This window comes from Dendropsophus ebraccatus, chromosome 14 (assembly GCF_027789765.1).
Source record: "Dendropsophus ebraccatus isolate aDenEbr1 chromosome 14, aDenEbr1.pat, whole genome shotgun sequence".
Lineage (NCBI taxonomy): Eukaryota > Metazoa > Chordata > Amphibia > Anura > Hylidae > Dendropsophus > Dendropsophus ebraccatus.
This window is the reverse complement of record NC_091467.1, coordinates 34760743-34782974: the sequence shown is the minus strand read 5'-3', so window position 1 is coordinate 34782974 and position 22232 is coordinate 34760743. Positions and strand designations below refer to the sequence as shown.

Sequence of the window (22232 nt, the reverse complement as noted above, 5' to 3'; positions counted from 1 at the left end):
CTCCCAGTAGGTAGGCCATTTTTTCCTATTAGGTAGGAGCCCCCAGTAAGTAGGTAATTTGCCCAATATTAGCTTGATGCCCTTACTTTCCCTTATTAGGTAATTGCCCCCAGAAGCCAAGTAATTTTTTCCCATCAGGACAGGTAATTTAGTAGTAAGTAAATGATGTCCCTTACTAGGTAGATGCCCCCCATTACGCAGGTAATTTGTACCCCAGTTAGTAGACGTTTTTCCCCATTGGACAGGTCCCTATCCTGCACATAAAAAGAATAATAAAAATAAAAAAACAACAACTGTACTCTTGCACACTAAGACAGGCCCCTCTTCTTCTCCTAGGTGACCAGCAAAATGCTGGGTGTGGTAGAGTACAAAATCACTCTGCTAACATACAGGAGCAGGGACTCTGGTGCTCCGTCCAATGTATACATTTTGTAGCATGCTAAGCTATACTGTATGTGTAGCTTGTCGTAGAATGCACATACCGTAGCAAGGAATCCCTGTTCTTGTACTGTACCACAGCGGCTTAGGATTTCAGGTGACGGTGGAGCATGGTGTCCTCACTGTTCCTGTACAGTTCTCAGTGGCAATGCATACATTGTTAACACCGCCACTCACTTTACATTTTTAGGGGAGCACAATGTTTTTTGCTTAACATACTGTATTAAAGAGCAAGAAATCCTGGTATTGGACTGAGTAGTATAGAGGGATAATACAGCCATATGGTACCTCCCGTATGCCTCTGATTTCCATATGAATCCAAAAGAAAATACAATTGTGGCATGCTCCACTGATACCATATTAAGTACAGAGGCGCCATATGGCAGCACATGTATCTATGTCGCTGTGCTACACACACTGTTGGTTATTAGAGATGAGCGAACCTCGAGCATGCTCGAGTCGATCCGAACCCGAACTTTCGGCATTTGATTAGCGGTGGCTGCTGAACTTGGATAAAGCCCTAAGGCTATGTGGAAATCATGGATATAGTCATTGGCTGTATCCATGTTTTCCAGACAACCTTAGAGTTTTATCCAAGTTCAGCAGCCACCACTAATCAAATGCCGAACGTTCGGGTTCGGATCGACTCGAACCCGAACCCGGTTCGCTCATCTCTATTGGTTATATAAAGTGCAACTTCTAACTTTTCAGCATAGTTATATCTGATTCTAGGAAAGCTGCCTGGCCTTTATTGCGGCTATACCTCCTACTGCAGACGTCTTCATGAATAGCAAGTCGACCTAGTTATCCAGTGCAATGCTGAAGCTTGGGTGCACTTGGCAATTTTTTTCTGTTTTAGAGCTTGGTACCTTTCCCTGCATACTTGACAAGCCTCCCAGATTGTCCAGGAACCCGCTGAATGAATAGCACTTTTAATAGGAGCTGATCTGTTGTTGGCACTATTAAGGGGGGGAGACGCAATGTGACGAGGACTTCTATCCTAGCTGTAGAAAGTGGCATGGCTTATATGTTTATTATGTAGTTTTCTATAGAAAGAGTTATACACTGTCTGGTATTGCAACTCATTCCTATTCAAGTAAGTAGGGCTGAGCTACAGTACCAGACACAACCCATGGTCAAGAGTGGTGCTATTTCTAAAAATATATATATATATTTACTTATTGCCATGTTTTTTGCTGTAATGTCTTCCTATATAGAGGAGAAAGTGGCGTGTACTGTAAAGCCTGCTCAGCACGCGTCATCATTATCCCTGGCACATTACACCGTGCGTTGTGCTATTAGCTGGAGGCTGTGAGTGTTTACACACCTCCGGGAAGTGAGCAGATTCCTCTGTGGCCTGTCCTATGATATTAAATATTAATGTAGAGATACTCAAGGAGAGGAGGATTTTACATGAAAGATTTAGACCTGGAGGGTGGAAAAAGAAGGGGGAGAGGGAGTCGGAAAAGGGGTCATAAATCCTACTAATATTACTAATAAAATGCTGAAAATATGGTAAGTTATAGCAGGGAAGTAATCAGAACTGGACAAATGCAGACGCCATGGTCATGGGGGCACAGAGGGTATGGGCACATATGATACTAGTATCATAGATCATTTTACATGGCGCCTATGAAATTAGCCATGGTGTATGGAAATGGACCAAAGGTAGTCACTAGTAGGCCTGGTTCCGTCCATCTGACTTAATCCATGTGTATGCCATGTTGTACATCACCATACCATTCTGTCAGTATACCATGGACATTGGCTATTATTTAATGGGAACATAGCCTTCTTCAGAACCTGCCATTTCTCTTTAGAAAATAATAATAATTCTTTCTGGAGGATCTTTTTTTCAAAGATTAAGTTTTGAGCTTCCTCTGTTATTCCTCCTGGAAAGTTATGACAGCTGGATGCTACTAGTGACCGGGTGTGTCCCTTTACATTGTGACACTGTTTAATCAGAGCTGACGCTTTAAGAACAGATTCCTCTGTGATGCTTTAAGAACACTCCCCTTTGACAAGGAATGGTAGCAGCCCAGTTAAATTTCTAGGAGGAGTAACAGAGGAACAGTACAATCTAATACGAGATCTAATACGAAATTGCTATTTTACAGACCTGGCAATAGGTTGTTCAATTTCCCATCAGTGCCACCACAGGATAGACTATGTATTGCACAGTGCCCATTCAAATTAGAGTTGTCTTTGTAATTCAGGACAGGGCAGGTCCTTTATTCTGGTCAAGAGGTGAGGGCCTCCCCCATCCCCCCCGTCCAAATTACTAAATAGGGTCCGTAACAATGGGAAACTGCAGAATCCGCTTAGCAGATCAGATCTGATGAATGTGATCTTTATAAACTTTGCATCCGTATTATAGACACAAGTCTCGGCCCATTCTCATAGTGATCTATGATGCTGTCAGTCTGGGTTATTAGACCCGCAGTTGGGCTAAGATTGCCTTCATAACACAGATGCAACAATGTATCCGTATGAGTCCGTATCCACTGTACACATGTGCTGATTTGCATAACAGCAGAGCCTGTTGTGTGATTTATGTATCCGGCTTATTCACAGAGAGCACATTATGGAAATGAGGATCCATTAGTAAACTTTCACTAATGTCTTACAAATTACCTAAATATCGGAAAGATCATAATAGCACTTTAAGTTAACTTTTACCCTGCTTAAGGCTGGTTTCACACTGCCTTTAAATCCTGGAAAAACGCCACAGCATTTTTTTTTTTTTGCAGAAACGCCAGCGGCCAGGTGTTAGCTGGAAGCCAGTGAAAGTTTATGATATGCCTTACACACATGCTGTGTTTTTGGGGTGATGGTTTCCTCTCCTTTTTGGTGTTTTTCAGGCTCAGTGGCAGTTTTTCCAAAATGCAGCATTATGTGGTGTTTTTTTTTTTCAGCAAACTGTGGCGTTTTGTCCCATAGACTTCAATGGAAGTTTTCTGCTCTAGTGGGCTACACTGTGGTCGGTAGGGGGGTGGGAGGTGGTTACAGTCTGGTCCCCAAGGGGATAAATTAACCCCCTGTGGGCCATACTGTGCACCGTTACGGAGGTGGGGTGGGGGGTGCTCAGACAATCAGCAGCTGCAGCAATGTCCTGCCTCAGCCGCTGATGGGAGATGTGAAGAGCCTGAGCCCGGAACACTTCAAGCTCAGTGTCCCGGGCTCTGGTGAAGAGAGAAGACAACGGAGGTGAGTATGGATCTCCCCCCAGTATCGGAAAGAGCCAGGCACCAGTAGTCCGGAGCGTCGACATTTACGCTCCTGAACTGGGCGGTAGCAGACTGGTAAAATTAGACTGAGGAGGGCCAAAATAAATTCCCACCCTCGTACTACTAGGCTGCTGCTATTAGGTTTTTTAATCTGGCTGGTTATGGAAATAGGGGGAACCCTACTTCTTTATTTTTTTATTTTTAATAAATAATTTGAAAAAGTGACTGAAGACCTGAGGGTAAGTTAACCCTCCCCTGCCCCCCCCTTGCACCAAAACAAAGCATATTTTGGCCCACAGGGGTTAAGTTAACCCCCTGGGGACCAGACTATTTGTCCTTCACCCTGTTACTCACTGTCCCAGTGACCTGACACACAGCAAACTCTATGTGCCGGGTCTGTCAACCACTTCAGCAATGAAGGGTTGTAAAGTGGGTGCATTCAGGTTGGCAATCAAAATGCCAGCCCGAAAAACGTCAAGAACACACAACACATTATTCACACATAAGGTCAAAACTCAAGGAAAAAACGCCATGTGCGGCATTAGGCTGCAAACGCATACAGGTTATTTTGGGAAAACTGCCACTGCAGTTTTTGAGCCAAAACCAGAAGAAAATCCAACATAAAAAGGAAGTACAAGTCCTCCCTTTATATTGTCCATCCCATTTGAATTCACTTCTGGTTTTGGCACAAACACTGCAGTGGTAGTTTTCCCAAAATAACCTGTGTGTGTTCGTAGCCTCAGTGTTTCCCCCGAAAAATGGCAGACAAAAAGTGTGTGTGAGTGCACCCTAATGCAATGTAGGTTGTAACTAAAAACTGATTAAAGAGCGCAGTGTTCTGTGACGTTGAACGTAGTGTCGGTGAATGGTGTCACATTGCAACATGTGCTACATAACACCTGCAAATAATTGATGGATTTTTGGTTGCACATGACATTTCCTCCGTTGATATTAATGCAAGTTGGGCGTGATTGTGACAGGCTTTCAACTTGATGGAGTTGTAGTTTTGCATTGGATGTAGAGCCACCAATTAGAATAGTGCATTCAGGAAATGATGGGAGTTGTGGTTTTGCAACAGCTGGAACCACATCTTTGCTCAGGTATCAGAGAGCACTAAGTTTGGATCCATAGAAAAAGCAACCGTTGGTGCCCATATAGTATGTGTTGTCACCTATTCTTTATAGCAATATAGCGATCAATAGTCAAGCAAAATTCAGCACCCCCCAGTGCATTAGTATGAATTCTAAAGTAGTAGATTTCTGCGAGATCTCACAGCCCCTGTAAACCATATAACTTGTCTGGGAGAGTGATCTTTGACTTTTAACTTTATTAACTCCCATATACCGGAGGAAGACATGTTCTAATGGATGGATAATTATGAACCAAGGCTCATCAATAATGTATGAGATGGACTTGTAGTATTGTGAGCTGAATGCACCTCAGGAGATAATGCCATGTGATTACTCAGCTTTACTTTATACTAGACTAATAGTTATGATTTATAGGTGTGGCAGAGCTGGATCTGTGCTTGAATGTTAAAAGGTTTGTCTGAGCACAAGCATTTATGTAATATGTGATGGTGGCAATCAGCTGATCACCGCAGGTATAGAGGGTGTCTGGATCCCTGATTTAGCAAGGGAAATTTGCCTCTGGCTGCTCAATTCTCCAATGTGATGTTAATCTATTTGTGTCTAAAAATTACTATACACCTCTAATGGCTGTCGACCAAAAGCTATTCCTCCCATGTCCTCCCATACACATACACACTCAGTTTACCTGGTAGCTATGCCTCCTGTCTTCCTCTTACACATGCATGCTTATTTCTGCTACAGTCCTCTCTCTTGTACTCCTTTTACACATGCATGTCCAGTATGGCAAACAGCTGTTCCTCCTGTACTCCTCATAGACATGCACACTCAGTATGGCCAACAGCTGTTCCTCCTGTACTCCTCATACACATGCACACTCAGTATGGCCAACAGCTGTTCCTCCTGTACTCATCATACACATGCACGCTCAGTATGGCCAACAGCTGTTCCACCAGTACTCCTCATACACATGCACACTCAAAACGACCAGTAGCTGTTTTTCCTGTACTCCCCATTCACATGCACGCTCAGTATATCCAACAGCTGTTCCTCCTGTTCTCCCCATACATATGCACGCTCAGTATGTCTAACAGCTGTTCCTCCTGTACTCCTTATACACTTGCACACTCAGTACAGCCAACTGCTGTTCCTCCGGTACTCCTCATACACATGCATGCTTAGTACAGCCAACAGCTGCTCCTCCTGTACTCCTCATACACATGCATGCTTAGTACAGCCAACAGCTGCTCCTCCTGTACTCCTCATACACATGCATGCTTAGTACAGCCAACAGCTGTTTCTCCTGTACTCCTCATACACATGCATGCTTAGTACAGCCAACAGCTGTTCCTCCTGTACTCCTCATACACATACATGCTCAGGATGGCCAACAGCTGCTTCTCCTGTACTCCTCATACACATACATGCTCAGTACAGCCAACAGCTGTTTCTCCTGTACTCCTCATACACATGCACGCTCAGTATGGCCAACAGCTGTTCCTCCTGTACTCCTTATACACATACATGCTCAGTACAGCCAACAGCTGTTCCTCCTGTACTCCTCATACACATGCACGCTCAGTACAGCCAACAGCTGTTCCTTCTGTACTCCTCATACACATGCACGCTCGGTACAGCCAACAGCTGTTCCTTCTGTACTCCTCATACACATGCACGCTCAGTACAGCCAATAGCTGTTCCTCCTGTACTCCTCATACACTCTCAGTACAGCTAACAGCTGTTCCTCCTGTACTCCTCATACACATGCACGCTCAGTACAGCCAACAGCTGTTCCTCCTGTACTCCTCATACACTCTCAGTACAGCCAACAGCTGTTCCTCCTGTACTCTTCATACACTCTCAGTACAGCCAACAGCTGTTCCTCCTGTACTCCTCATACACATGCACTCTCAGTACAGCCAACAGCTAATCCTCTTGTAATCCTCAAACACATGCATGCTTAGTACAGCCAACAGCTGTTCCTCCTGTACTCCTCATACACTCTCAGTACAGCCAACAGCTGTTCCTCCTGTACTCCTCATACACATGCATGCTTAGTACAGCCAACAGCTGTTCCTCCTCTACTCCTCATACACTCTCAGTACAGCCAACAGCTGTTCCTCCTGTACTCCTCATACACATGCACGCTTAGTACAGCCAACAGCTGTTCCTTCTGTACTCCTCATACACATGCATGCTTAGTACAGCCAACAGCTGTTCCTCCTGTACTCCTCATACACTCTCAGTACAGCCAACAGCTGTTCCTCCTGTACTCCTCATACACATGCACGCTCAGTACAGCCAACAGCTGTTCCTTCTGTACTCCTCATACACATGCATGCTTAGTACAGCCAACAGCTGTTGCTCCTGTACTCCTCATACACCTACAGTTTACCTGCCAACTATTTGTCATGTCCTCCCCATAAACAAGCATGCTTATTTCAGCCACAGCTATTTCTTGTGTAATCACCATGCACATGCATGTTCAGTTTGGTCACTACATATTCTTCCCTCCCCCATCCCCCATCATGTTAAAGGGATTATCCAGCTAAAATCTTTTTCTGTCATATCAACTGGTTTCGGAAAGTTATATAAATTTTTAATTTACTTCTGTTTAAAAATCACAAATGTTCCCATAATTATCAGCTGCTGTGTGTCCTACAGGAAGTGTTGTTTTCTTTTCAGTCTGACACAATGCTCTCTGCTGACATCTCTGGAGACAAGAACTGTCCAGAGCAGTAGCAAATCTCCCTAGAAATCCTTTTCTGCTCTGAACACTTCCTGTCTCGGACAGAGGTGGCAGCAGAGAGCAATGTGTCAGACTGAAAAAAAAACAAAAAACATTTCCTGCAGGACATACAGCAGCTGATAAGTATGGGAAGACTTGAGATTTTTAAATAGAAGTAAATTACAGATCTATATAACTTTCGGAAAACAGTTGATTTAAAAGAAACAGATTTTCGCTGAATAACCCTTTAAATAGCCAAATGCTGTTAAGTTGTAGTCTTTTAACGCCATGTCCCTAACACTTCAGGTTAGGTAAAACTGGCTTATAGTATAGAATTATTGACTGTGACATCACATTACATTGTTTAGTCACTGGTTTGGTATTAGCCGCATCAACATTAACATTACCGCCACATTCCGGCTCCATGATTGACCTGAAATCTCTGCTGGGCCGCCACGTTTTTGCTGACCTAATGACGGTTTTAGCAACCACTGCAGGGCCGGCATAAAAATATTGTTTTGCAGTAAATCTGCATTTCTGATGATACACAACCTCAGCTTGTAATAGATGCCAGTGCGTCTCTAGAAGCTGCGGACACTGATTGACTTCCTAGGACACACAAGGTGAAGCAGATTATGTCATACCTGGCCTGAGAATACAATCAAGCTTTGTATGCAGAGAATCAGTACTAGAGCATACAGGATGATTCTTTAGTGAATACCACCAGACCATAGTTTTTTTCTTTTCAAGGACTCTGTCTCAACTTTATCTCCAAAGGACGTGCAACTACCACAAGGGATTTTAGACGCTTACAATTAATAGACTGAATTGAACTCAATAGTAAAAACCATATGTGGAAAACTGCTTAGCTCCCCTAGTGGTGGTAGGTAGGTAAAATACTAAACTCCTTTCAGGGTAAAATAATGAAATATGGGGATAGGGAGAAGTTGATGACATTCACTGCAGTACTGCAGATGTTCTGCATGAGTTGGTAGTGCTGAATGAGAGTAGTGTGCACTGCATGAGAGTTGGGTGTGCTGAAAGAGAGTAGTGTGCACTGCATGAGAGTTGGGTGTGCTGAATGAGAGTAGTGTGCACTGCATGAGAGTTGGGTGTGCTGAAAGAGAGTAGTGTGCGCTGCATGAGAGTTGGGTGTGCTGAATGAGAGTAGTGTGCGCTGCATGAGAGTTGGGTGTGCTGTATGAGAGTTGGGTGTGCTGAATGAGAGTTGGGTGTGCTGAATGAGAGTAGTGTGCGCTGCATGAGAGTTGGGTGTGCTGCATGAGAGTGGGGTGTTCTGAATGAGAGTGGGGTGTTCTGAATGAGAGTTGGGTGTGCTGAATGAGAGTTGGGTATGCTGAATGAGAGTAGTGTGCGCTGCATGAGAGTTGGGTGTGCTGTATGAGAGTTGGGTGTGCTGAATGAGAGTTGGGTGTGCTGAATGAGAGTAGTGTGCGCTGCATGAGAGTTGGGTGAGCTACATGAGAGTGGGGTGTTCTGAATGAGAGTTGGGTGTGCTGTATGAGAGTTGGGTGTGCTGAATGAGAGTTGGGTATGCTGAATGAGAGTTGGGTGTGCTGAATGAGAGTTGGGTGTGCTGAATGAGAGTTGGGTGTGCTGCATGAGCATTGAGAGTGCTGAATGAGAGTTGGGTGTGCTGAATGAGAGTTGGGTCTGCTGCATGAGAGTTGGGTGTGCTGCATGAGATTGGGGTGTGCTGCATGAGAGTTGGGTGTGCTGAATAAGAGTAGTGTGTGCTGCATGAGAGTTGGGTGTGCTGCATGAGAGTGGGGTGTTCTGAATGAGAGTTGGGTGTGCTTTATGAGAGTTGGGTGTGCTGAATGAGAGTTGGGTGTGCTGCATGAGAGTTGGGTGTGCTGAATGAGAGTTGAGCGTGTTGCATGAGAGTGGGGTGTTCTGAATGAGAGTTGGGTGTGCTGAATGAGAGTAGTGTGCGCTGCATGAGAGTTGGGTGTGCTGTATGAGAGTTGGGTGTGCTGAATGAGAGTTGGGTGTGCTGAATGAGAGTAGTGTGCGCTGCATGAGAGTTGGGTGTGCTGAATGAGAGTTGGGTGTGCTGAATGAGAGTAGTGTGCGCTGCATGAGAGTTGGGTGTGCTGCATGAGAGTGGGGTGTTCAGAATGAGAGTTGGGTGTGCTGTATGAGAGTTGGGTGTGCTGCATGAGATTGGGGTGTGCTGCATGAGAGTTGGGTGTGCTGAATGAGAGTAGTGTGTGCTGCATGAGAGTTGGGTGTGCTGCATGAGAGTTGGGTGTGCTGCATGAGATTGGGGTGTTCTGAATGAGAGTTGGGTGTGCTTTATGAGAGTTGGGTGTGCTTTATGAGAGTTGGGTGTGCTGAATGAGAGTTGGGTGTGCTGAATGAGAGTTGAGTGTGTTGCATGAGAGTGGGGTGTGCTGAATGAGAGTTGGGTGTGCTGAATGAGAGTTGGGTGTGCTGAATGAGTGTTGGGTGTGCTGCATGAGCATTGAGAGTGCTGAATGAGAGTTGGGTGTGCTGAATGAGAGTTGGGTGTGCTGAATGAGTGTTGGGTGTGCTGCATGAGCATTGAGAGTGCTGAATGAGAGTTGGGTGTGCTGAATAAGAGTTGGGTCTGCTGCATGAGAGTTGGGTGTGCTGCATGAGATTGGGGTATGCTGCATGAGAGTTGGGTGTGCTGAATGAGAGTAGTGTGTGCTGCATGAGAGTTGGGTGTGCTGCATGAGAGTGGGGTGTTCTGAATGAGAGTTGGGTGTTCTGAATGAGAGTTGGGTGTGCTTTATGAGAGTTGGGTGTGCTGCATGAGAGTTGGGTGTGCTGCATGAGAGTTGGGTGTGCTGAATGAGAGTTGAGTGTGTTGCATGAGAGTGGGGTGTTCTGAATGAGAGTTGGGTGTGCTGAATGAGAGTTGGGTGTGCTGAATGAGAGTTGGGTGTGCTGAATGAGAGTTGGGTGTGCTGCATGAGCATTGAGAGTGCTGAATGAGAGTTGGGTGTGCTGCATGAGCATTGAGAGTGCTGAATGAGAGTTGGGTGTGCTGAATGAGAGTTGGGTGTGCTGAATGAGAGTTGGGTGTGCTGAATGAGAGTTGGGTGTGCTGCATGAGAGTTGGGTGTGCTGAATGAGAGTTGGGTGTGCTGCATGAGAGTTGGGTGTGCTGCATGAGAGTTGAAAGTGCTAAATGAGAGTTGATTGTGCAGAATGGTAGTTGGGTGTTCTGAATGATAGTTGGGTGTGCTGAATGAGAGTAGTGTGCGCTGCATGAGAGTTGGGTGTGCTGTATGAGAGTTGGGTGTGCTGAATGAGAGTTGGGTGTGCTGAATGAGAGTTGGGTGTGCTGCATGAGAGTGGGGTGTTCTGAATGAGAGTTGGGTGTGCTGTATGAGAGTTGGGTGTGCTGCATGAGATTGGGGTGTGCTGCATGAGAGTTGGGTGTGCTGAATGAGAGTAGTGTGTGCTGCATGAGAGTTGGGTGTGCTGCATGAGAGTTGGGTGTGCTGCATGAGATTGGGGTGTTCTGAATGAGAGTTGGGTGTGCTTTATGAGAGTTGGGTGTGCTGAATGAGAGTTGGGTGTGCTGAATGAGAGTTGGGTGTGCTGAATGAGAGTTGAGTGTGTTGCATGAGAGTGGGGTGTGCTGAATGAGAGTTGGGTGTGCTGAATGAGAGTTGGGTGTGCTGAATGAGAGTTGGGTGTGCTGCATGAGCATTGAGAGTGCTGAATGAGAGTTGGGTGTGCTGAATGAGAGTTGGGTCTGCTGCATGAGAGTTGGGTGTGCTGCATGAGATTGGGGTGTGCTGCATGAGAGTTGGGTGTGCTGAATGAGAGTAGTGTGTGCTGCATGAGAGTTGGGTGTGCTGCATGAGAGTGGGGTGTTCTGAATGAGAGTTGGGTGTGCTGCATGAGAGTTGGGTGTGCTGCATGAGAGTTGAGTGTGTTGCATGAGAGTGGGGTGTGCTGAATGAGAGTTGGGTGCTGAATGAGAGTTGGGTGTGCTGCATGAGCATTGAGAGTGCTGAATGAGAGTTGGGTGTGCTGAATGAGAGTTGGGTGTGCTGAATGAGAGTTGGGTGTCCTGCATGAGAGTTGGGTGTGCTGCATGAGAGTTGGGTGTGCTGAATGAGAGTTGGGTGTGCTGAATGAGAGTTGGGTGTGCTGCATGAGAGTTGGGTGTGCTGCATGAGAGTTGGGTGTGCTGCATGAGAGTTGAAAGTGCTAAATGAGAGTTGATTGTGCAGAATGGTAGTTGGGTGTGCTGCATGAGAGTTGGGTGTGCTGAATGAGAGTAGTGTGTGCTGCATGAGAGTTGGGTGTGCTTTATGAGAGTTGGGTGTGCTGCATGAGAGTTGGGTGTGCTGAATGAGAGTTGAGTGTGTTGCATGAGAGTGGGGTGTTCTGAATGAGAGTTGGGTGTGCTGAATGAGAGTTGGGTGTGCTGAATGAGAGTTGGGTGTGCTGAATGAGAGTTGGGTGTGCTGAATGAGAGTTGGGTGTGCTGCATGAGCATTGAGAGTGCTGAATGAGAGTTGGGTGTGCTGAATGAGAGTTGGGTGTGCTGAATGAGAGTTGGGTGTGCTGCATGAGCATTGAGAGTGCTGAATGAGAGTTGGGTGTGCTGAATGAGAGTTGGGTGTGCTGAATGAGAGTTGGGTGTGCTGCATGAGAGTTGGGTGTGCTGCATGAGAGTTGGGTGTGCTGAATGAGAGTTGGGTGTGCTGCATGAGAGTTGGGTGTGCTGCATGAGAGTTGGGTGTGCTGCATGAGAGTTGAAAGTGCTAAATGAGAGTTGATTGTGCAGAATGGTAGTTGGGTGTGCTGCATGAGAGTTGGGTGTGCTGAATGAGAGTTGGGCGTGCTGCATGAGAGTTGGGTGTGCTGCATGAGAGTTGAGAGTGCTAAATGAGAGTTGATTGTGCAGAATGGTAGTTGGGTGTGCTGCATGAGAGTTGGGTGTGCTGCATGAGCATTGAGAGTGCTGAATGAGAGTTGGATGTGCTGAATGAGAGTTGGGTGTGCTGAATGAGAGTTGGGTGTCCTGCATGAGAGTTGGGTGTGCTGCATGAGAGTTGGGTGTGCTGCATGAGAGTTGGGTGTGCTGAATGACAGTTGGGTGTGCTGAATGAGAGTTGGGTGTGCTGCATGAGAGTTGGGTGTGCTGCATGAGAGTTGGGTGTGCTGAATGAGAGTTGGGTGTGCTGCATGAGAGTTGGGTGTGCTGCATGAGAGTTGGGTGTGCTGCATGAGAGTTGGGTGTGCTGCATGAGAGTTGAGAGTGCTAAATGAGAGTTGATTGTGCAGAATGGTAGTTGGGTGTGCTGCATGAGAGTTGGGTGTGCTGAATGAGAGTTGGGTGTGCTGCATGAGAGTTGGGTGTGCTGCATGAGAGTTGGGTGTGCTGCATGAGAGCTAGGTGTGCTGCATGAGTTGGGTGTGCTGAATGAGAGTTGGGTGTGCTACATGAGAGTTGGGTGTGCTGCATGAGAGTTGGGTGTGCTGCATGAGAGTTGAGAGTGCTAAATGAGAGTTGATTGTGCAGAATGGTAGTTGGGTGTGCTGCATGAGAGTTGGGTGTGCTGCATGAGCATTGAGAGTGCTGAATGAGAGTTGGGTGTGCTGCATGAGAGTTGGGTGTGCTGAATGAGAGTTGAGTGTGTTGCATGAGAGTGGGGTATTCTGAATGAGAGTTGGGTGTGCTGAATGAGAGTTGGGTGTGCTGAATGAGAGTTGGGTGTGCTGCATGAGCATTGAGAGTGCTGAATGAGAGTTGGGTGTGCTGAATGAGAGTTGGGTGTGCTGAATGAGAGTTGGGTGTGCTGCATGAGCATTGAGAGTGCTGAATGAGAGTTGGGTGTGCTGAATGAGAGTTGGGTGTGCTGAATGAGAGTTGGGTGTGCTGAATGAGAGTTGGGTGTGCTGAATGAGAGTTGGGTGTGCTGAATGAGAGTTGGGTGTGCTGCATGAGAGTTGGGTGTGCTGAATGAGAGTTGGGTGTGCTGCATGAGAGTTGGGTGTGCTGCATGAGAGTTGAAAGTGCTAAATGAGAGTTGATTGTGCAGAATGGTAGTTGGGTGTTCTGAATGAGAGTTGGGTGTGCTGAATGAGAGTAGTGTGCGCTGCATGAGAGTTGGGTGTGCTGTATGAGAGTTGGGTGTGCTGAATGAGAGTTGGGTGTGCTGAATGAGAGTAGTGTGCGCTGCATGAGAGTTGGGTGTGCTGCATGAGAGTGGGGTGTTCTGAATGAGAGTTGGGTGTGCTGTATGAGAGTTGGGTGTGCTGCATGAGATTGGAGTGTGCTGCATGAGAGTTGGGTGTGCTGAATGAGAGTAGTGTGTGCTGCATGAGAGTTGGGTGTGCTGCATGAGAGTTGGGTGTGCTGCATGAGATTGGGGTGTTCTGAATGAGAGTTGGGTGTGCTTTATGAGAGTTGGGTGTGCTGAATGAGAGTTGGGTGTGCTGAATGAGAGTTGGGTGTGCTGAATGAGAGTTGGGTGTGTTGCATGAGAGTGGGGTGTACTGAATGAGAGTTGGGTGTTCTGAATGAGAGTTGGGTGTGCTGAATGAGAGTTGGGTGTGCTGAATGAGAGTTGGGTGTGCTGCATGAGCATTGAGAGTGCTGAATGAGAGTTGGGTGTGCTGAATGAGAGTTGGGTCTGCTGCATGAGAGTTGGGTGTGCTGCATGAGATTGGGGTGTGCTGCATGAGAGTTGGGTGTGCTGAATGAGAGTAGTGTGTGCTGCATGAGAGTTGGGTGTGCTGCATGAGAGTGGGGTGTTCTGAATGAGAGTTGGGTGTGCTGCATGAGAGTTGGGTGTGCTGCATGAGAGTTGAGTGTGTTGCATGAGAGTGGGGTGTTCTGAATGAGAGTTGGGTGTGCTGAATGAGAGTTGGGTGTGCTGAATGAGAGTTGGGTGTGCTGAATGAGAGTTGGGTGCTGAATGAGAGTTGGGTGTGCTGCATGAGCATTGAGAGTGCTGAATGAGAGTTGGGTGTGCTGAATGAGAGTTGGGTGTGCTGAATGAGAGTTGGGTGTCCTGCATGAGAGTTGGGTGTGCTGCATGAGAGTTGGGTGTGCTGAATGAGAGTTGGGTGTGCTGAATGAGAGTTGGGTGTGCTGCATGAGAGTTGGGTGTGCTGCATGAGAGTGGGGTGTTCTGAATGAGAGTTGGGTGTGCTGAATGAGAGTTGGGTGTGCTGAATGAGAGTTGGGTGTGCTGAATGAGAGTTGGGTGTGCTGAATGAGAGTTGGGTGTGCTGCATGAGCATTGAGAGTGCTGAATGAGAGTTGGGTGTGCTGAATGAGAGTTGGGTGTGCTGAATGAGAGTTGGGTGTGCTGCATGAGCATTGAGAGTGCTGAATGAGAGTTGGGTGTGCTGAATGAGAGTTGGGTGTGCTGAATGAGAGTTGGGTGTGCTGCATGAGAGTTGGGTGTGCTGCATGAGAGTTGGGTGTGCTGAATGAGAGTTGGGTGTGCTGAATGAGAGTTGGGTGTGCTGCATGAGAGTTGGGTGTGCTGCATGAGAGTTGAAAGTGCTAAATGAGAGTTGATTGTGCAGAATGGTAGTTGGGTGTGCTGCATGAGAGTTGGGTGTGCTGAATGAGAGTTGGGCGTGCTGCATGAGAGTTGGGTGTGCTGCATGAGAGTTGAGAGTGCTAAATGAGAGTTGATTGTGCAGAATGGTAGTTGGGTGTGCTGCATGAGAGTTGAGAGTGCTAAATGAGAGTTGATTGTGCAGAATGGTAGTTGGGTGTGCTGCATGAGAGTTGGGTGTGCTGCATGAGCATTGAGAGTGCTGAATGAGAGTTGGGTGTGCTGAATGAGAGTTGGGTGTGCTGAATGAGAGTTGGGTGTGCTGCATGAGAGTTGGGTGTGCTGCATGAGAGTTGGGTGTGCTGCATGAGAGTTGGGTGTGCTGAATGAGAGTTGGGTGTGCTGAATGAGAGTTGGGTGTGCTGCATGAGAGTTGGGTGTGCTGCATGAGAGTTGGGTGTGCTGAATGAGAGTTGGGTGTGCTGCATGAGAGTTGGGTGTGCTGCATGAGAGTTGGGTGTGCTGCATGAGAGTTGAGAGTGCTAAATGAGAGTTGATTGTGCAGAATGGTAGTTGGGTGTGCTGCATGAGAGTTGGGTGTGCTGAATGAGAGTTGGGTGTGCTGAATGAGAGTTGGGTGTGCTGAATGAGAGTTGGGTGTGCTGCATGAGAGTTGGGTGTGCTGCATGAGAGTTCGGTGTGCTGCATGAGAGCTAGGTGTGCTGCATGAGAGTTGGGTGTGCTGAATGAGAGTTGGGTGTGCTACATGAGAGTTGGGTGTGCTGAATGAGAGTTGGGCGTGCTGCATGAGAGTTGGGTGTGCTGCATGAGAGTTGAGAGTGCTAAATGAGAGTTGATTGTGCAGAATGGTAGTTGGGTGTGCTGCATGAGAGTTGGGTGTGCGGCATGAGCATTGAGAGTGCTGAATGAGAGTTGGGTGTGCTGAATGAGAGTTGGGTGTGCTGAATGAGAGTTGGGTGTGCTGCATGAGAGTTGGGTGTGCTGCATGAGAGTTGGGTGTGCTGCATGAGAGTTGGGTGTGCTGAATGAGAGTTGGGTGTGCTGAATGAGAGTTGGGTGTGCTGCATGAGAGTTGGGTGTGCTGCATGAGAGTTGGGTGTGCTGAATGAGAGTTGGGTGTGCTGCATGAGAGTTGGGTGTGCTGCATGAGAGTTGGGTGTGCTGAATGAGAGTTGGGTGTGCTGCATGAGAGTTGAGAGTGCTAAATGAGAGTTGATTGTGCAGAATGGTAGTTGGGTGTGCTGAATGAGAGTTGGGTGTGCTGAATGAGAGTTGGGTGTGCTGAATGAGAGTTGGGTGTGCTGAATGAGAGTTGGGTGTGCTGCATGAGAGTTGGGTGTGCTGCATGAGAGTTGGGTGTGCTGCATGAGAGTTGGGTGTGCTGCATGAGAGTTCGGTGTGCTGCATGAGAGCTAGGTGTGCTGCATGAGTTGGGTGTGCTGAATGAGAGTTGGGTGTGCTACATGAGAGTTGGGTGTGCTGCATGAGAGTTGGGTGTGCTGCATGAGAGTTGAGAGTGCTAAATGAGAGTTGATTGTGCAGAATGGTAGTTGGGTGTGCTGCATGAGAGTTGGGTGTGCTGCATGAGCATTGAGAGTGCTGAATGAGAGTTGGGTGTGCTGAATGAGAGTTGGGTGTGCTGAATGAGAGTTGGGTGTGCTGCATGAGAGTTGGGTGTGCTGCATGAGAGTTGGGTGTGCTGAATGAGAGTTGGGTGTGCTGAATGAGAGTTGGGTGTGCTGCATGAGAGTTGGGTGTGCTGCATGAGAGTTGGGTGTGTGAATTAGAGTTGGGTGTGCTGCATGAGAGTTGGGTGTGCTGCATGAGAGTTGGGTGTGCTGCATGAGAGTTGAGAGTGCTAAATGAGAGTTGATTGTGCAGAATGGTAGTTGGGAGTGCTGCATGAGAGTTGGGTGTGCTGAATGAGAGTTGGGTGTGCTGAATGAGAGTTGGGTGTGCCGAATGAGAGTTGGGTGTGCTGAATGAGAGTTGGGTGTGCTGAATCTCAGGCTTTCCTTTATGACCTGTTCTCTTTTTATAGTCTGTTCCTGGCTTTGGCTTCAATTCTTTGGCAGATAATCTGTCAGATAATCTCTCTGTGTAAATGGACCCTTAGGAGTGCTGCATGAGCATTGGGAGTGCTGTGTGAGAGTTGGGAGTGCTGCATTAAGGCCCTATTCCACGGAGCGATAATCGGCCGATTATCGCTCTGTGTAATAAAGACAACAATCAGCCGATGACTACGATCATGGGCTGATCGTTGATATAGGTTTGAACCTATAATAGGTATAATATAATAGGATATAGGTTTGAACCTATAATTGACAGGGCTCCTCTTGCTGTCTTCTTCTCCCCAAGTACCGCGCGCTGCAAGGACATCGGTAATGATGCCCATGCAGCCCTTGTTGAACGATAATCGGGCCGTGAAATAGGCCCAGTAAACAAGCGCTGATCTAGCAGATCGGCGCTCGTTTACACTCCACCGACTCATCTCCCTCCTAACTGCTTGACAGAGACCCCACGGCCTGAGGAAGGTCCTGTTTGGACCGAAACTTTGCTTGCTCACATGGTCCCTTGCTTTCTTATTCTTACTACAACAGTTGGAGTAAAATCCTGTAATTTTTCAATGTACAATAAATATTTACATTCGCATGATCCACAGAGTGGTCTTGCTGCCAATATCAGTATCTTGATTGAAGAACCTGTTGACCACTATGCACCTGCCCTAGTGGGTGGAGGTGTGCAGCACTGATTTACAGAATACGTTTACAGTTATTGTCGGGCCCCCATCGGCCCGTGTAATACTAATCCAGTGAGGTAGGGAACACAGGTAGAGAACAGTTCGTTTATGAAGTTGTGAGGAGGTTGGAAACAGACACGGGTCTACAATGTCCAGCGTATAACTCTACTGTGTTGATCCAGAAGCAGGCAAATAAACTTAACTTATGAATTAGATGTGTGAGAATTGGCAGTGCTGTGTGAGAGTTGGGAGTGCTGAATGAGAGTTGAAAGTGCTGCGTGAGCATTGAGAGTGCTGAATGAGAGTTGGGAGTGCTGAATGAGAGTTGGGAGTGCTGAATGAAAGTTGGGAATGCTGTGCGAGAGTTGGGAGTGCTGAATGAAAGTTTGGAGTGCTATTTGAAAATTGGGAGTGCTGTGTGAGAGTTGGGAGTGCTGAATGAAAGTTGGGAGTGCTGAATGAAAGTTGGGAATGCTGTGCGAGAGTTGGGACTGCTGAATGAAAGTTTGGAGTGCTATTTGAAAATTGGGAGTGCTGTGTGAGAGTTGGGAGTGCTGAGTGAAAGTTGGGAGTGCTGAATGAAAGTTGGGAGTGCTGCGTAAGAGTAGAGAGTGCCGTGTGAGAGTTGAGAGTGCCGTGTGAGAATTGAGAGTGCCGTGTGAGTGTTGGGAGTGCCGTGTGAGAGTTGAGAGTGCCGTGTGAGAATTGAGAGTGCCGTGTGAGTGTTGGGAGTGCCGTGTGAGAGTTAGAAGTGCCGTGTGAGTGTTGAGAGTGCCGTGTGAGTGTTGAGAATGCCGTGTGAGAATTGGGAGTGCTGTGTGAGTGTTGGTAGTGCTGCTTGAGAGTTGGTAGTGCTGCGTTAGCATTGGGAGTGCTGCATGAGCATTGGGAGTGCTGCGTGAGAGTTGGGAGTGCTGCGTGAGAGTTGGGAGTGCTGCGTGAGAGTTGAGAGTGCTGCGTGAGTGTTGGGAGTGCTGCGTGAGTGTTGGGAGTGCTGCGTGAGAGTTGAGAGTGCTGCGTGAGAGTTGGGAGTGCTGTGTGAGAGTTGGGAGTGCTGTGTGAGAGTTGAGAGTGCTGTGTGAGAGTTGGGAGTGCTTTATGAGAGTGCTGTGTGAGAGTTGGGAGTGCTGTGTGAGAGTGCTGTGTGAGAGTTGGGAGTGCTGTGTGAGAGTTGGGAGTGCTACGTGAGAGTTGGGAGTGCTGTGTGAGAGTTGGGAGTGCTGCGTGAGAGTTGAGAGTGCTGCGTGAGTGTTGGGAGTGCTGCGTGAGTGTTGGGAGTGCTGCGTGAGTGTTGGGAGTGCTGCGTGAGAGTTGGGAGTGCTGTGTGAGAGTTGGGAGTGCTGCGTGAGAGTTGGGAGTGCTGCGTGAGAGTTGAGAGTGCTGTGTGAGAGTTGGGAGTGCTGTATGAGAGTGCTGTGTGAGAGTTGGGAGTGCTGTGTGAGAGTGCTGTGTGAGAGTTGGGAGTGCTGTGTGAGAGTGCTGTGTGAGAGTGCTGTGTGAGAGTTGGGAGTGCTGCGTGAGAGTTGGGAGTGCTGCGTGAGTGTTGGGAGTGCTGTGTGAGAGTTGAGAGTGCTGCGTGAGTGTTGGGAGTGCTGCGTGAGAGTTGGGAGTGCTGCCTGAGAGTTGGGAGTGCTGCGTGAGAGTTGGGAGTGCTGCGTGAGAGTTGGGAGTGCTGCGTGAGAGTTGAGAGTGCTGCGTGAGAGTTGGGAGTGCTGTATGAGAGTGCTGTGTGAGAGTTGGGAGTGCTGTGTGAGAGTGCTGTGTGAGAGTTGGGAGTGTTGCGTGAGAGTTGGGAGTGCTGCGTGAGAGTTGAGAGTGCTGTGTGAGTGTTGGGAGTGCTGCGTGAGTGTTGGGAGTGCTGTGTGAGAGTTGGGAGTGCTGTGTGAGAGTTGGGAGTGCTGTGTGAGAGTTGGGAGTGCTGCGTGAGAGTTGAGAGTGCTGTGTGAGAGTTGGGAGTGCTGTATGAGAGTGCTGTGTGAGAGTTGGGAGTGCTGTGTGAGAGTGCTGTGTGAGAGTTGGGAGTGCTGTGTGAGAGTTGGGAGTGCTGTGTGAGAGTTGGGAGTGCTGCGTGAGAGTTGAGAGTGCTGCGTGAGTGTTGGGAGTGCTGTGTGAGAGTTGAGAGTGCTGCGTGAGTGTTGGGAGTGCTGTGTGAGAGTTGGGAGTGCTGCGTGAGAGTTGGGAGTGCTGCGGGAGAGTTGGAAGTGCTGCGTGAGTGTTGGGAGTGCTGCGTGAGAGTTGAGAGTGCTGCGTGAGAGTTGGGAGTGCTGTATGAGAGTGCTGTGTGAGAGTTGGGAGTGCTGTGTGAGAGTGCTGTGTGAGAGTTGGGAGTGCTGTGTGAGAGTTGAGAGTGCTACGTGAGAGTTGAGAGTGCTGCGTGAGTGTTGGGAGTGCTGTGTGAGTGTTGAGAGTGCTGCGTGAGTGTTGGGAGTGCTGTGTGAGAGTTGGGAGTGCTGTGTGAGAGTTGGGAGTGCTGCGTGAGAGTTGAGAGTGCTGCGTGAGAGTTAGGAGTGCTGTATGAGAGTGCTGTGTGAGAGTTGGGAGTGCTGTGTGAGAGTGCTGTGTGAGAGTTGGGAGTGCTGCGTGAGAGTTGAGAGTGCTGCGTGAGAGTTGAGAGTGCTGCGTGAGTGTTGGGAGTGCTGTGTGAGTGTTGAGAGTGCTGCGTGAGTGTTGGGAGTGCTGTGTGAGAGTTGGGAGTGCTGTGTGAGAGTTGGGAGTGCTGTGTGAGAGTTGGGAGTGCTGCGTGAGAGTTGAGAGTGCTGTGTGAGAGTTGGGAGTGCTGTATGAGAGTGCTGTGTGAGAGTTGGGAGTGCTGTGTGAGAGTGCTGTGTGAGAGTTGGGAGTGCTGTGTGAGAGTTGGGAGTGCTGTGTGAGAGTGCTGTGTGAGAGTTGGGAGTGCTGCGTGAGAGTTGAGAGTGCTGCGTGAGTGTTGGGAGTGCTGTGTGAGAGTTAAAAGTGCTGCGTGAGTGTTGGGAGTGCTGTGTGAGAGTTGGGAGTGCTGCGTGAGAGTTGGGAGTGCTGCGTGAGAGTTGAGAGTGCTGCGTGAGAGTTGAGAGTGCTGCGTGAGTGTTGGGAGTGCTGTGTGAGAGTTGAGAGTGCTGTGTGAGAGTGCTGCGTGAGAGTTGAGAGTGCTGCGTGAGTGTTGGGAGTGCTGTGTGAGAGTTGAGAGTGCTGTGTGAGAGTTGGGAGTGCTGCGTGAGTGTTGGGAGTGCTGTGTGAGAGTTGAGAGTGCTGCGTGAGTGTTGGGAGTGCTGTGTGAGAGTTAAGAGTGCTGCGTGAGTGTTGGGAGTGCTGTGTGAGAGTTGAGAGTGCTGTGTGAGAGTGCTGCGTGAGAGTTGAGAGTGCTGCGTGAGTGTTGGGAGTGCTGTGTGAGAGTTGAGAGTGCTGTGTGAGAGTTGGGAGTGCTGCGTGAGTGTTGGGAGTGCTGTGTGAGAGTTGAGAGTGCTGCGTGAGTGTTGGGAGTGCTGAGTGAGAGTTGAGAGTGCTGCGTGAGTGTTGGGAGTGCTGCGTGAGAGTTGGGAGTGCTGCGTGAGAGTTGGGAGTGCTGTGTGAGAGTTGGGAGTGCTGTGTGAGAGTTGGGAGTGCTGTGTGAGAGTTGGGAGTGCTGCGTGAGAGTTGGGAGTGCTGCGTGAGTGTTGGGAGTGCTGCGTGAGAGTTGGGAGTGCTGCGTGAGAGTTGAGAGTGCTGTGTGAGAGTTGGGAGTGCTGTGTGAGAGTGCTGTGTGAGAGTTGGGAGTGCTGTGTGAGAGTGCTGTGTGAGAGTTGAGAGTGCTGTGTGAGAGTTGGGAGTGCTGCGTGAGAGTTGGGAGTGCTGCGTGAGAGTTGGGAGTGCTGCGTGAGAGTTGGGAGTGCTGCGTGAGAGTTGGGAGTGCTGTGTGAGAGTTGGGAGTGCTGCATTAGAGTTGGGAGTGCTGCGTGAGAGTTGGGAGTGCTGCGTGAGAGTTGGGAGTGCTGAATGAGAGTTGGGAGTGCTGCGTGAGAGTGCTGTGTGAGAGTTGGGAGTGCTGTGTGAGAGTGCTGTGTGAGAGTTGAGAGTGCTGTGTGAGAGTTGGGAGTGCTGCGTGAGAGTTGGGAGTGCTGCGTGAGAGTTGGGAGTGCTGCGTGAGAGTTGGGAGTGCTGCGTGAGAGTTGGGAGTGCTGCGTGAGAGATGGGAGTGCTGTGTGAGAGTTGGGAGTGCTGTGTGAGAGTTGGGAGTGCTGCGTGAGAGTTGGGAGTGCTGCGTGAGAGATGGGAGTGCTGCGTGAGAGTTGGGAGTGCTGCGTGAGAGTTGGGAGTGCTGCATTAGAGTTTGATGCTTCCCTCAGTTACAACAAATGATGAAGGTGTTCAGTAATCCCATGGGGTAGGGAACACAGGTAGAGAAAAGTTAGTTTATGAAGTTGTGAGGAGATTGGAAACAGACCAGGGTCTATCACGTCCAGCGTATAACTTTACTGTGTTGATCCAGAAGCAGGCTAGAAACTC

The 22232-nt window shown here is 48.4% G+C and overlaps 1 protein-coding gene across 9 annotated transcripts in view; it reads left to right on the top strand.

Moving 5' to 3' along the window:
- Window positions 1-22232, top strand: part of MAPT (microtubule associated protein tau) — a 76671-nt gene that overhangs the window by 9314 nt on the left and 45125 nt on the right. The gene's annotated exons all lie outside the window — the stretch shown is intronic.